The following is a 13,962-nucleotide window of genomic DNA, read 5'->3' on the forward strand; positions in this document are numbered from 1 at the left end:
CAAGTGAAGGAGTTATGAATAAATCAAAGCTACATTTACATTAAAATTCATCCTTTCTACTGCTTTTTATAACATCGGAGGAAGGCAGGACACAGCTCTCATACTTCAAAAGGAAAATTCTTTGCACCCCGTCCTTCCTCCATCCATTTATTCCACCATTCATACCCCTGAAACCACCCATCCCGAATCTTTCTGCTTCATGCACACATTCACACAGAGATAATCACACACGCAAATCATGCAAGAGAACAAAATATGCAATATTGGGCATAAATGAAAAAGAAAATGACTATTATTGGCCATTCAGGCTCCCTCCTGAGAGAACACACACACACACACACACACACACACACACACACACACACACACACACTCCTATTATTTTCCATTCTGTTTGAAGCTTTGCCTTTTCTGCACGTCTGGGTCTTCTGGGTCTGCGCAGAGGCAGCAGCGCTCTCTACAGGCACTAAAAGGGAACAGCACTCCCCTCCTCTTTTTCCTCAATCCCTCTTCTTTTATCTCACACTTCTATTTATTTACAGCCTTTCCTTCTTTTTATGCGGTTCCAGGATTCTTGCTGACATTAAACACATTTCTGCTCTTTTTGTACATAAAAGCTCAATCAAAAGTTCATTTTGTTTTCTTGGAATTTGTATTTTATTTTATTTGTATTCAGTATTTCATGGAGATTTCATGCCGTCTAGTTTTGTAATGTGATTTATTTATAAGTTTGTTGCAATTACAATAGCTTGAAGCTTAATAATGCTCATCTGGGGGCCTCTGGTGGCTGCTCGACTGTCACTGAGCTGCTTTGTTCAATTATGCCTGAGATATATTATGTTTCGGAGCAACTTATGTGAAAAACATCCTGTTTCATATGCAATTACACTATTGTTCTACAAATTAACAATCAAGCACCTGGCAAGACAGATGTTTTTCAGACATTTAGATCTCAGTGCTGTTATCTCCAACTTGATAGTCTCAGTTGGTTGCTACTAAGACACTAAGATGAGGGGTAAACTTCTCCATAATCATATAAAGAATCTGTTGCACAGATCTGTTTTACATTAAAGTCAGTGGGGAGCAGCTGCAAGGTAAATGACAGCATAATAAAATAGGAGAATGCAGCAATATAAAAACTGATTTTCAACACTTAAGAGAAACATACTATATCTTGACAACTCCTGACCAGACTTGGCATGAAATTTTATGGTTATTACAGAAGATTATTCTTAATCATTTTGTTGACAACCCTGAAATATTCACAAAGAACCTTCCTGACTTCATAATGACCCTGTGCCCTTTTCTCTAGTATTCTCTGTACAAACTTTATGCCCTATTGCTGGTAAGGCTCTAAGAATAGCAAACTGTGATGTGCACATACTCTATGGAGCAGGGGAGAAGATGATAAAAGGGGCACCTCGTTCAAATGTGGGTGTTAGGCTTCGATAAAGCGCCCCTCTGTAGTGGCATTAGGCCAATAGTGAAGCAGCATTCGAGTTAAAAAGGGTATCAAACCATATGTCATCGGGCACACAGAGAGGTGGTTGCTGAGTATGTTGATTGTTATTGGTGTCTACAGACTCTAGCGGCTGCTTCAGACTTTAAGTTGTTTATTAGTCCCGAGCATCACTTTAAAAAGCAAATTAATGTGAATAAACTCACTGAACCAGCCAAAAACAGTAGCATCAACATGAGGACAGCAAGACTGCCTCTGATATTTTCTTAAACACTAAGAAGATAGTGCAGTATGGATTATTAAAAATGGTTATTGTACAGTGTCAAAATCAAATCACAGAAACTCCTCGACTACCTTAAAAGAAGTAATGAACATGTTGGGGGTAGCAGGATGAATGTGACTTTTATTTATCTACAAGTTTTAATATTTGTTCTTATAAGTGTTCATTTGTTGCCTTATGTGAAACAAAAAGTGTTGTTTTTGTCCACATACTTATGATCATAGTTTTATTTTTCCATGTTCAGTATGAAAGAACTTGACTGAGGCTTCTCCGCTGATGCTCTTGTAGCTGAATTTGAGTAAATCCCCGCAGCAGTGCCTATGATTTGGAATGAGATGTTCAGCAATCACATGTGAGTATAATTTGGTTGTCCACGTACTTCTAGCAACACAGCATATAATTACTTGATTTCAAATTTATAACGTTACCATACCTGATAAGTTGAATCTTACAGTTTTTATTGTGGAAATGGAAAGTTCTATTTCTTGTTGAAAATATCTACAACCAAGTAAATCTTCCCTTTAAAGGATGGTTCAACATTTTGGGGAAAGATGCTTATTTGATTTCTCTCTGAGAGCGACGGGAGAAAATTGATATTAACTTCATGTCTGTGCATGTAGTCCGGAGCTGGAGTCAGAACTTGTTGAGCCTAGGTTTGAATTAAAACAGGGCAGGAGGAAACAGCTGTCCCAACCAATCAACACCTCTAAAGTTGACTAATGAACGTGTTGTATCTTGTTTGTTTAATGTACAACAGCTGTGAACTAGAGGCTGAACTTCCTGGAGTCCTGTCATCACAGTCAGGTTGTCAGGTGTTGCACTTTCATGCATATGTACAGAGAACTATATTAAAACCTGTGTTCTATATCCAAAGATGCTGTACAAAAGTGCTGGACAGATAGATAAACTGTTGGCTTTCTGTTTGTGTGAGCTTTAAAGTTGATGCTCGACATATTTTTGAACTTTGGGCAGAGCCAGGAAAGCTGTTTCCCCCTGTGTCCAGTATTCATGCTAAGCTAATCTACTGCTGGATGAAGCTTCATATTTAACACACACAAACTAACACAAACTATTCCTTAAACACACACAGACACGAGCCTGATCTCCATGTTCTCTTCTAACTTTTAACGAGAGTAAGTGTATTTCCCAAAATGTTGAACTATTCCTTTAAATAGAAGATTCATCTGATGAGAATTAGGCTCCGTCTCTACCGTCTCTATAGTGTTGGACTTGTAGTGCTTCACCAAAATGTGTCGAACAAACAGAAGCTCTGTAGGTGGCGCTCTTATCTTTGTCTGGCCAGTCATGATGGCTGTGCTGCTCATGCTAATTACTGTGCTCTCTCTCTCTCAGCAAAACGAAGAGAAAGCAACAGGTAAACATTACATTCATGTATTAAGATAAAATTAATCACAGATATAAATACTTATAATTTGCGGCAGAAGATGAGAAAAGAGTCGGGAACGAGTTGACGATGAAGACAGACGAGAGATGGAGCAATAGGAGGACGGGGAGGTAACAGATGTGGGTGGGTGTTCCCCAGACAGGAGTGTGAGGATAGCCACTCTGAACTGAGCAGGATGACTCATAATTCACGCTCAGACACCCGCCCCCATACACACACACACACACACACACAGACGCGGGGAAGTCCACTGTTACCTAGGTAACGAGTGATTAGTGACGCAGGTGGGTCTCCGAACGCAGGGAGAGAACACCTGCTGAATGCTGAGAGGATAACACACACGCACACACACACACACACACACACACACACACACACACACACACACACACACACATACACACACATCTGGCATCAATTACATTCATCGCACTGCGTGTCTCTTTTTTGCTCTACGCACACACACAAACACTCCTCTCCTCTCCTGCTCTCCTCTCCTCTTCTCTCCTCATCTATCTTTGTAACATCTCCAACTCAGCGGGGAGGAGAAGAGAGGGAATGGAGGGACTAAATTATTCATTCACTCCCCCTCTCTCTCTTTTCTTCTATCTCTGTCTGCTGTTTTTCAGTGTCTCGAATCCCCCTCCCCTCTTTCTCCCCGTTATACCTATTCCTCTCTATTCCCCTTTTCTTTTCGACGCCTCTCTCACTCGCAGCACAAAGACCAGAGAAACAACTTTACATCTACTGGGTGTCGGGATAACTCACAGGGATATATGTGTATCACAGTAAAACATACGTTGCCTTTGAGTTCCTGTTGTTTTTTCCTCCACACTGCAGTGGTTGTTAAGTAAACTTTAAGTTATCACAAATATACTTCAAACGGGGGAAAATGGGGTTATGACAGTAAGGTTTTAACATAAAGGACTTAAGTTGTGGCATGTTTAACCTATGCTCACTTACTTTAGTTGCCATAAAATGCAACAAGTGGCTTGTTTTACCCATTAAAACACTTCCCCCCCAAGCTCACAGAGACCCCAGTTCTCATTGGATTGTGACACCCTCTCACACACTACAGGATTTATTCCACAGAGTTGCAAATGTTAGTTGATGTTTGGGGCTGAAATCAATCTGTTCAGTTTTTGTAAATTAGCCAAGGAATGCACGGGTGTGTCTGAGCCTCAGGTGCCAAGATTTCTGGATTTTAAAGTCAATAGATACTAATTTTGAAAATATAAAAATGTATTTCCCTGAGCAACATGTAAACAAAGCAGCAAAGATTAATCTCCGCTCTTATTTCCTACTGAAGAATAAATATATTGTTGTTACTTGTGGCCATCACACTAATTTTATGTGTCTAAATTCATATTTGGATACCATACAGTCATGGAGGTTGTCATGTCAGTTTGTTATACTTTTATATTCAGTTTTAGTGAACATAAAAGAAGATTCAAGCAGATAAAAAGTCTCCTGGGACCCATCTGTATATCACATGGGTCTTGATCCTGAGGTTAAGTACTACCGACTCTTCACAACAACAGGACTTGGATGTCAATTATAGAGGTCTTCATGGACCGCGGTCCTCTAAACACCTCACATATTGATATTGATCTCCCTTTTAAAAGCTGCCTGTTTCAGCTTCAGGGACATTTTGAGGGGACACTCCCAGGAAGTGCTGTTCTAATATTTCTGGTGTTGTTGGTACTTTGAAGTGTGAAGTAATAACAGTGAAAGTCAATTCGTGTTAGTCACGCCATTTCCCCAGAGTTCCCGACTGTAAAAAAAAAAAAAAAGAAAAAAAGACTGTAGACACTGGACCGGTCTTAAATCGACCAGTCAGCTCTAACTTAATTCATTATGGCTGCCAGTTAAAGCAGCAGCTCATATGCAGAGAACGCCAACTGCTAATGTGAAGCAACATGCAAAACGCTGCGTTCGCTATTACTAGGAAAGTAATTGTACAAAAATGAAGCATAGTCAAGTGCTCTGCTCATTTACTGCTTTGTGGCTACATTCAATCATATTAATGCAGGTTTAAAGGTACTTTGATTATGCTCATGCCAATGCCATTTTGCTGCCGCAGATCCCTCCACCACCTCAACCTCCTCCTTATGTGGTGTTTCATGTTGTTGATTTAAGTAAGATTTATGTTCATGTATGTTATTCAGGGGAATTAGCTAAAAATGTATGAGGTCAGAGTATAACTTAAGGAAAAAACTGACTCTCAGCATCCTTTATTGCTATCCAGGGGCCCGTTTCACCAAATTTGCTAAGTAGAAGCTGCATGGGATCATTTGATGTCTTATGACACGATTAACTAATGAAAAAAAACATCATACTTTCGACTCATGTATGAACCTGAGAGAGGAGACCATTTTCGTGACAGTCATTCGTGAATTTTACCTCTTGCAGAGATCATCAAGTCAGTAAGATTCATTGTCTGAGAACCATTACTATCTATAAAAAATGTTGTGCCAATGCATCAAGTATATTTTGAAATACTTCAATGGATAAAGTTTTTAAAAAGTGTGGAAAAGTCAGGGGGCCATAAGTTTATCTGCACAAAATTTAATGGTAGTGTTGATCTGACATGCGGTGAGAAAATTAATGATGTTTACATGATATGTGAGATATACTGTATATTTAATACAGATATACGGTACACATATTGTATGATTCAGCAAATACAGTCAAATTCCAGGACGTATTCTTACAGCTATTCTAAAAATCAGTACTTTTAGGATGTTGTTTTGAGTCATTTCCTGATGTTTTTCCCTTTTCCCAGAGAGGTCAGAGGTCAAAGGCAACTTCTAGAGAAGGTACAGTAAAAATAGGAGTCTCGAGTCGTCAGTGAAAATGATCCACACAAAATGGTTACGGTTGAAAATGGAAGACTTCTGCATCAGAGCGGTTATATAAGCGCTCCAGATCTTTCCCCAAAAAGTAAGAACCACAGAGGATGAGGGGAGGGGGAGAGGGTGGTGGAACTATGGGGATAGGGGAGAGATAACTACAGAGACTGAACGGAGAACTCCTTCAAGCAAGAGTTAAGGAGGTGCTGAAAGTCAAAGCTTGGTGGAGGTGGTAAGGGGCTTGAAAAATATGTTTATGTAATGTGAAAATTAAGTGGAGGAAAATGTATAAAAATGGCACAGTCTGACGCAGAGCTAACAGCTTCTATGGAGTCAGACACCATCCTCATTTGGTTCTGTGTTTTTAGAAACGTTTAAAATGAGGGTTTACAGTGCCTTTATAAGGTAAGTAATAACTTGTTATAAATCTAGGCTATTATTCACATTAAACTGTATATTACAAGCACAATATATCATGTTTTCTCATCCCCTCTAAATCTAGACATCTCTAAATCCCACTTTAATATCAACAGGTCCTCGGTGAAGAGGGAGGACAGCTTATCTTGGTGTCTACATCACTGAGGGCCTGACCAGGGCGCTGCATACTGACTCAGTGGTGAGAAAGGCGAGACAGAGACTGTTTCACCTCAGACACTTGAGGAAACTCCGGGTATCCCCTCAAAAACTGAGGAATTTCTACTCCTGCACCATTGAGAGCATCCTGACGGGGGGAAACGCCACTGTCTGATATGGAAACGGCACAAATTGATTTCACTGTGATTGTCCCTTATACGTATGATTACACGTGACAAATAAACTTAATTGAACCGGTCGATAGAATCTCTCTTTAAACAGATCGTGCGGCGCAGTCACTCGAGCAGACTGCAGTGATAGCACTTCATCTCCACTCTATTATCCACACGTATCCCCTCCACTTCACCTACAGCGCGAGCATCATGACTGGATTTGATAGCTGCAGCTCTCATCTGGATTCAATTATCACTAGGAGAGCATGTGCCCTCACTGTATTTTTATAAGCAACTGGTGTCTGTTGCATTATACTTAAAGCTGCTCTAATGACTATTTTTTACATTAAGAAGGAATCAAATGACTATGTTTGATGTGAGAAGCTCTGACAAACTTCCTGTAAGCTACCATCCCATCACCAAACTGCACACGGACAAAGATGAGTTGTTGTGAGACCAGACGGGAGCTAAATAGGAGAGTGAATATCGGTCTTACATCCATCAGGTAGTCAGGAACTCATTATGAGTCAGTATGAACAGGAGGAATGATTACAGCAAGAAAAACATATGTCAATGTTCATTTAGGCACCTGACTTGAAAAACTGCGAACCAATCCTTCAATGTAAGTGCAGAGTAAACCAACCAGGCAGGCACAAAACAGCAACTGTATGATTAGGGGCTCAATATAGACAAACATTATTCACCTGACTTGCCAATTAACCTACAGTAACCTGCCTGTCTTCAGACTACAGGAGGAAACTGAAGACTTCTTACTCAGGTATGGTTGGTGCCTGCCCTTGACTAATACACAGTAAGAGCTCAAAGCTATTATCTAAGACATAATTGAAGACACGGTAATGTGAATATAACCTGCGATGCCATATAGGCTGGATCATGAGCTCACTCATTCTCTCTTCCTTCAGCTGACATCCACCTCTCAATCATTTACAGGAATATCTCTCACACATCCATGCATTGCTTTCATTGCTGATATTATACACCCTCATTTTTAGCCTAAGTTAAGCTCTCTGAGTTGTACCATTACTGTACAGTGCAGTTAAGTGTGGCACACTTCAGTACAAAGCAGAGCAGGGATAGTACTGTACACAATGTGTAGACTGGACCAGTGACAGACAAATCTAATGGATCTGTCAATACTAATTAATTTACTCTCTCTCTCTCTCTCTCTGGTTGATATGTGTGTTTTGCTCTGTGTGTGTTTGTGTGTGTGTGCATGTGTGTGTGTGTGTGTGCACTGCACTGATCTGTCAGAAAACACTCACAGCCAGAGTGGGATTGAATGATTTAACTCCCAGCCCCAGTGCGCCACTGCTAACAGTACTTTTCAGTGTACTGGTCCTTTAATGAGTCATGACAGTGATTTTATTCTCATGCCTCTGAGATGTTGACATCACTGTAACCTGCTGGTCTCTCTGTAATGAGCCAGTCACGTCTGAGGTGGGCCATTGTTTGATTATGTTGACAGCACTGGTTTTGATCCCCTTAATCTTCAGCATGTCAGACTGAAATATTGTGTTTTGTTTTGCTAGTTACGGCATTAAAAAACAGAGACAACATGCCAACTATCTGCTCCATATTTTCCAAGAGAAGGAGATTAGAGCCTGTTGTTGATGACAGATTCATTATTTTTCCTTTTTTAGTGCAGCGCTTCAAGCGCCCCTGTGTGCACGTCTGACTGAATCAGACATAAAATTAGTCTTGAATAACGGGAACAAAGAGCGTAGGTAGATAATGTGACAAGAGATAAAACTTTGTCAAGCATTCAAGACTCAACAAAGGAGAATGTTTTCGGTGCCACCCACAGTCTTGGAACTTTAAGCTTATTTTTCTCAGCAGCATTTCCAGGCAGTAATAAAAATCTTAGTTTCAGCTACTGTGTTGTGAAAAAACTTGCTATTCCCCACACCTCTCTGCAGAGAAAAAGTTCACAGATGGATCGAGGAGAAATGGCCAGGTGGTGGATTTTTGGAAAAGGGTCTTTGCATTGTTATAATCTTCTGGGGGGAAAAAAAGAGAAATAACCAGCTTCATTAACCCAAATTAATCAAAATCGGATTATACACAGCAAACCTGATCCCCTTGTCCTTCTCTTTGCAACAATTCCAGTTACATTTTAGATAGATTAGGTAATAGAATGACATGACAAGAGGCAGAATATGAATCTAAAATGCTTATAATAACACTAGTTTCTGCTCTAGATGGCGAAAAACACATTTCTGACGCTGACAGTAATGCCAAAGAGACCTCTGACTAATCTGTTTTCTCCACAGTGCTGCATTAAAGGAAGCTTGTATACAAATATGTGCAATGTGTGTACAGCAATCCTTCCCAGTGAAAATGTGAATAGTTCAGCAACACGGTGTATTAGGTTTTCATTCAGCCTGCGAGGCTACAATCTAATCCAAACTCTTGCCATAATACAGATCTAAGAGCAACACTTTTCACAGGTACAAGGGCGATTTGAGAGGGGATACACAAACAAATACAACACTCTGCAGTGAATAAGTGCTGTGCAAATACTGATAGTATGGCCATTTTATGTCTGTGTCCATTATTTAGGGCTTTAGAGAGCAGAGGCTCTCTAAGGTCCTTGAGAGTTACCGTGCATTAGAGTTAACATGCATTAGAATTTCTTCAAAATTGTCCAAACAAGCATGAAATTGCTCCCACTCGTCTCATTGCATAAGAGACATTTTATCAGCCAGCATTAATTACTGGTGTTTGCTATCAAAACACAATATTAAAAGCATTTTTATCAGGGGTGAAGCCTTCTAGATTCTTGTTTCCCAGCAGCTGATTGCTTCAACTTCAGTGCAGCTCACGAATATATTTTGTTTTTTTACAGTGGTTTTAGAGTTAAATCGTGATGTGATGTAGGATTTTTTTTCAAGAGGATTTGTCAAAATGCGCCGAAACAGGTAAAAAAAGATTAACTTGCTTTTATGAATAATGAAAAATGATATTTGCATTGCATGTGGGCAAATAAACACGGATAAGTCTGGTGATATTCTGTATTTTTTCTTATTCTCGGCAAATCCCATGAAAAGGCCAAAACCAACAATCCTTCTAGCAAGTATTGTCTGTGTATCTAAAGCCTGAGATAGTTTATTCCTCTCTGCCATAGAGCTCCATTGTTGTCAAAAATTATAAACAAATGAACCACACCGTTGCACCAGGTGACACGTTCCTTCATTACCATGAACACACACTGTAGTTTATTTTGACTCAACGCCACACACCGTTCTGCTGCCGGAAACACTCTTAAGAGCACCAAATGTGTATTACTCCACTGAAAATAGTCCCTAAGAAATGCACTATATTCACTCCTGTTAGAGTAATAGATGCCAAAAACTACAGTGCCCAGCTGTTTAAAGATTTTACTTAGAATTTCTTTGTTAAATTAAATGATATATTTTGTATATCTTCAGTAGAAACCTGTGAGCTTGGGATTGAGTGGGAAGCCAGGAGTCAGAAAGTACTGAGAGGCCGAAAATGCATTACTGGTTTTGGTCTTTGTTGACAATATGAATAATATAGAGTAACACCAGCTTTATCCTTTAAATATCAATGAATCTCCTAGTTTATCCTTTAATAGTTGGTGGTGTGTGTTGGTCAAAATGCTCCACTGTGGCTGCATATTCTGCTGTTTTCTGATTAAAAACAGCCTCTTTGCCCAGTGAATAATCGCCCACAGTGACCCATGTGGGACAGAATTTGCATTCCTGGAGGTGTTAGCCACCTCATACAAGTCTAATCATTTATGTGTGGATGATTTACAAAAATTATTGGATGAAAAATGTTCACATAGAGTACAGCCAAACATCTCCACAATCATTTTTGACTGAAGTTACTTTAAAACTGACTGAATGCAACATACAATTTATGAAAATTTGACTCACATGACAACAAAATCAAAGACGCAAACACACACACAGACATATATCATCAACAGCTATATAATACAGGGTCCTCCAGACAGACACTAGAGAGTGACGCCCGACTTATCGACTACTACACGTCATAGGACACGTCAATTTATATAGAGTGTGTGTGTGTGTGTGTCTGTGTGTGTGTATACTCACTGTCTCAGTTCAAAATCAATGAGGCACTCAGGGTAATCATGAACTGACACTAAAAAGCCTCCAAATGCCCCTGTATTACATCACCCTAAACCCTGTCTGGATTATTTTAATTAATGATTTTAGTTTAATCAGTTAAATGTGTGGCATTTTTGGACTTCAGAGACATCACGGACGCTTTTGTCCTACAAAGCGCTCACACAAAAGGATGCTTGTTGTAACAGAAATCTCTGAAACTGAGAGGTTTTTTAAGGTTTTCTGCGACTGAATTTCATAGCAATACCATAGCGAAAGTTTACAGAGAAGCTAAAGGATGCATGAATGACTTTATTTTAACATACAATATAATTGGACGCTGTAATACAATAACTTCACGTCTCCAAAAAGTCAATTTTAGTAGCTAAAATAAATTTCCCATTAGCCATATTTCTAATGAACTGACTGAATTTGAAGCAACCTTTAAAATAATGCGAAAAATATAAACTTTGTGAGTTTATATCATGATGATAGCAAAGAAAATTGTACAAATAGTCAGTATTATGATAGTTTTATTCTTTTTAGTGATTTTTTTTAGCGGTAAAGCAAGTAGCAGTACATGTCACAATCCTGCTCTCTCTCTATTTCCAGTGTTTCCAGTGTTAAGAGCACCTTACCTGGTTCAGCTTTGCCTAAAGCAGCTCGTATTCTCCTTTCTGCTACCCTCAGTATAAACTCAAAGTCCATGGCTGACACAAACACACACACACACACACCTGTAAACACCAGCCTGCCGGACTCCTTGGAAAAACCCACTTCTTAAATCATCTCGACTCCCCCAACGCGGCCTCAGACGCGGACTCACACACACGTACTAAGAGGGACAGATACGGTGATTATGTCACGCAGGGCTGTCAACAAGTAAAAGGTTAACACAGACAAGAGAAGAATAAAAGTCAGCTCAAGTGTGTGTGAGTGAGAAGTAGAACAACGGGAGAAGAAAGAAGTGGAGAGCAGAGATATAAAGAAGAGGTGCTAGGAAAAACCTACAGAGTGAGAAATCATCATCCAATCAGTTTTCACCTCTGCATCTATTTGTTTCTTTTGCATTGCAGTTGACAGGGCAGCTTTCAACATAAATTAAAATTATAAATACACCAAAGTAATCAGAAAAGAAAAAATACAAGCTAAGAAGAGCAGATGTTCTTATTTATTACCTCCGCACTCAGAGGCAATCCTGAAGATTCCTCTTATTTATGTGTTCATTCGATATTCTGTGTCTTCCTTTGGTGCAAATGAGTCATCAGGAATCAACAAGTTCTCATACATAAACAGCAAAATAGGTCATTTTTCATTGCCTTGCAAAACAAGTCATATAACAGTTTTAAGAAATGACTCATTTGAGTGTTTACTGATCTGTCACATCTATGATTAAAGGGCTAGATAAGTTTAGGCACCTACTTGGTTAAAGTTAGGCAAAGATGCTTTAAGAAACGTTCATGATTAGTAGAAGATGAGATGCGATAAGCTTTAGACACCAAACCATCACAACCTCACCTGAAGGACTTTTGGGGCTTTGCTACAATCATTATTCACACAACCGAAAGAGGTCACTTGTCAGAAAACATAAGTTGTTCCATAAGCATTTGAACAAACAACTTATAGTATAAATAGAACTGTGTTATCCTGATGCAAGATTATTAAGATGACCCTTCTGGGAAGAGGTGGATCCAAGGCTGCAGCCGCATTGCTCCAAGGTGGCTGAGGTACTTTATTTGTACTGTTGACAGATTTATTTCTGTACACCTCACCTTTCCTGGTCCCTGTCACTCATGATATCTTTTTTTTTTCTTAAATTATTGTGAGCATCTCAAGTTTTCCTTATGGTTTCCTACATTTTTTTGTAGTGCTTCTTAGCATTTTGTCTGTGTTGTAGTTTGAGGATTTGAACAGGATTTATACAGCTTCTCTATTATGAATAAAAAATTCAAGTTAACAGTTTTCAACCAACAGCAGCTTTTTTACAAGTGTGGTATTGTCATGAGTGGCTGAGCTATTTCTTAACTACTGAACTATAGTTGAAAGTGCCATAAAAAAACAGTGAGTGGACCTTAAGTTGGGATTGTTTTGCCAACTACTGACTCCAGGGTCAAGACTGAACTTTCATGCTTAACTTTAAGCCATGTGGATGAAATAATAGGAGCTAACAGCAGATTGTTTTGTCAATATATACTGTATATTTATATGGCATCTCCAACCTCACCAATTAAACACTTTTTATACAGCAGAGTTGGAGAGAGACCGAGTTGTTGTCAAGTGTTTCTCTGCTTCTTATCATCCAGTCTGTGAAAACACTTCTTAGTGGGGCCTTTGATGCCCTGCTGCTTTTTAAGTGCACTTGGAAAAATAACACTCAGCACTCACTCTCTCTTGACAGAAACCTGGAGCGAGAGCTGTCCAAACACACACATGCACACACACACACACACACACACATCGCCTTGTTCACCTTGCCTCTTTTGCTCGTTGCTTCGTTTCGAAAATTATAGTGTTTCCACTGTTGAGCGGAGTTACACTATAATCAGAGCTACCGGCGTCTCAAATGTTTTCTTTTTCTTTGTTTGACACCCTGAAATAACATTCACCTCTACCTCAATACCGCCCTTTCAAAACAGGAATGCAACGATGTGGTGAAAGTCAGTTTCAGACTTTTATGCAGGTTTAACAATTTATAAACCGGTGTAGTCGCATCGCCTGTAAAGTTCAGTTTAGTTTGGTTTGTTCCGGTCTGATTATATAAGATGACCTGTGTGACTGTGCTGTAAATGTGCGTGAGCGAGGGGCCGTGATTACTTGACAGCTTACGTACATGAGTGTGAGGTATGACGTAAATGATGAGTTCAGGCCAAAGCACATCAGAAGCAGCAAAGTCATAATGTCTTTCTGCAGACTCAGTGTGTTTGGACAATGAGGCCATGAGTTAATGAGTTCACACACACACACACACACACACACACAGATAGGGAGTGTATTAGACTACTGCACCAAAAACCCTCCATGTGACCTTAGAGGACAGACCGTCACTATTTTGTCCGCTCATCACATCTGGACAACGTAACAGCACGCAACTGAGAAACAGACAGA

General features: G+C 39.6%; 1 protein-coding gene across 2 annotated transcripts in view; it reads right to left on the minus strand.

Annotated features, from left to right (window-relative positions):
- Window positions 1–13,962, minus strand: part of LOC121892137 (fibroblast growth factor 14-like) — a 53,193-nt gene that overhangs the window by 31,293 nt on the left and 7,938 nt on the right. Inside the window, exon 1 of one of the 2 annotated variants that reach the window (XM_042404985.1) lies at window positions 11,595–11,644. The exons of the other annotated variant lie outside the window; for it this stretch is intronic. The gene's annotated coding sequence lies outside the window, so the exon portion shown is untranslated. Of the gene's footprint in view, window positions 1–11,594; window positions 11,645–13,962 lie in introns of those variants that run through there. 2 annotated transcript variants of the gene reach the window in all.

The sequence above is a fragment of the Thunnus maccoyii genome, chromosome 24 (assembly GCF_910596095.1).
Source record: "Thunnus maccoyii chromosome 24, fThuMac1.1, whole genome shotgun sequence".
In the NCBI taxonomy this organism is placed as follows: Eukaryota; Metazoa; Chordata; class Actinopteri; order Scombriformes; family Scombridae; genus Thunnus; species Thunnus maccoyii.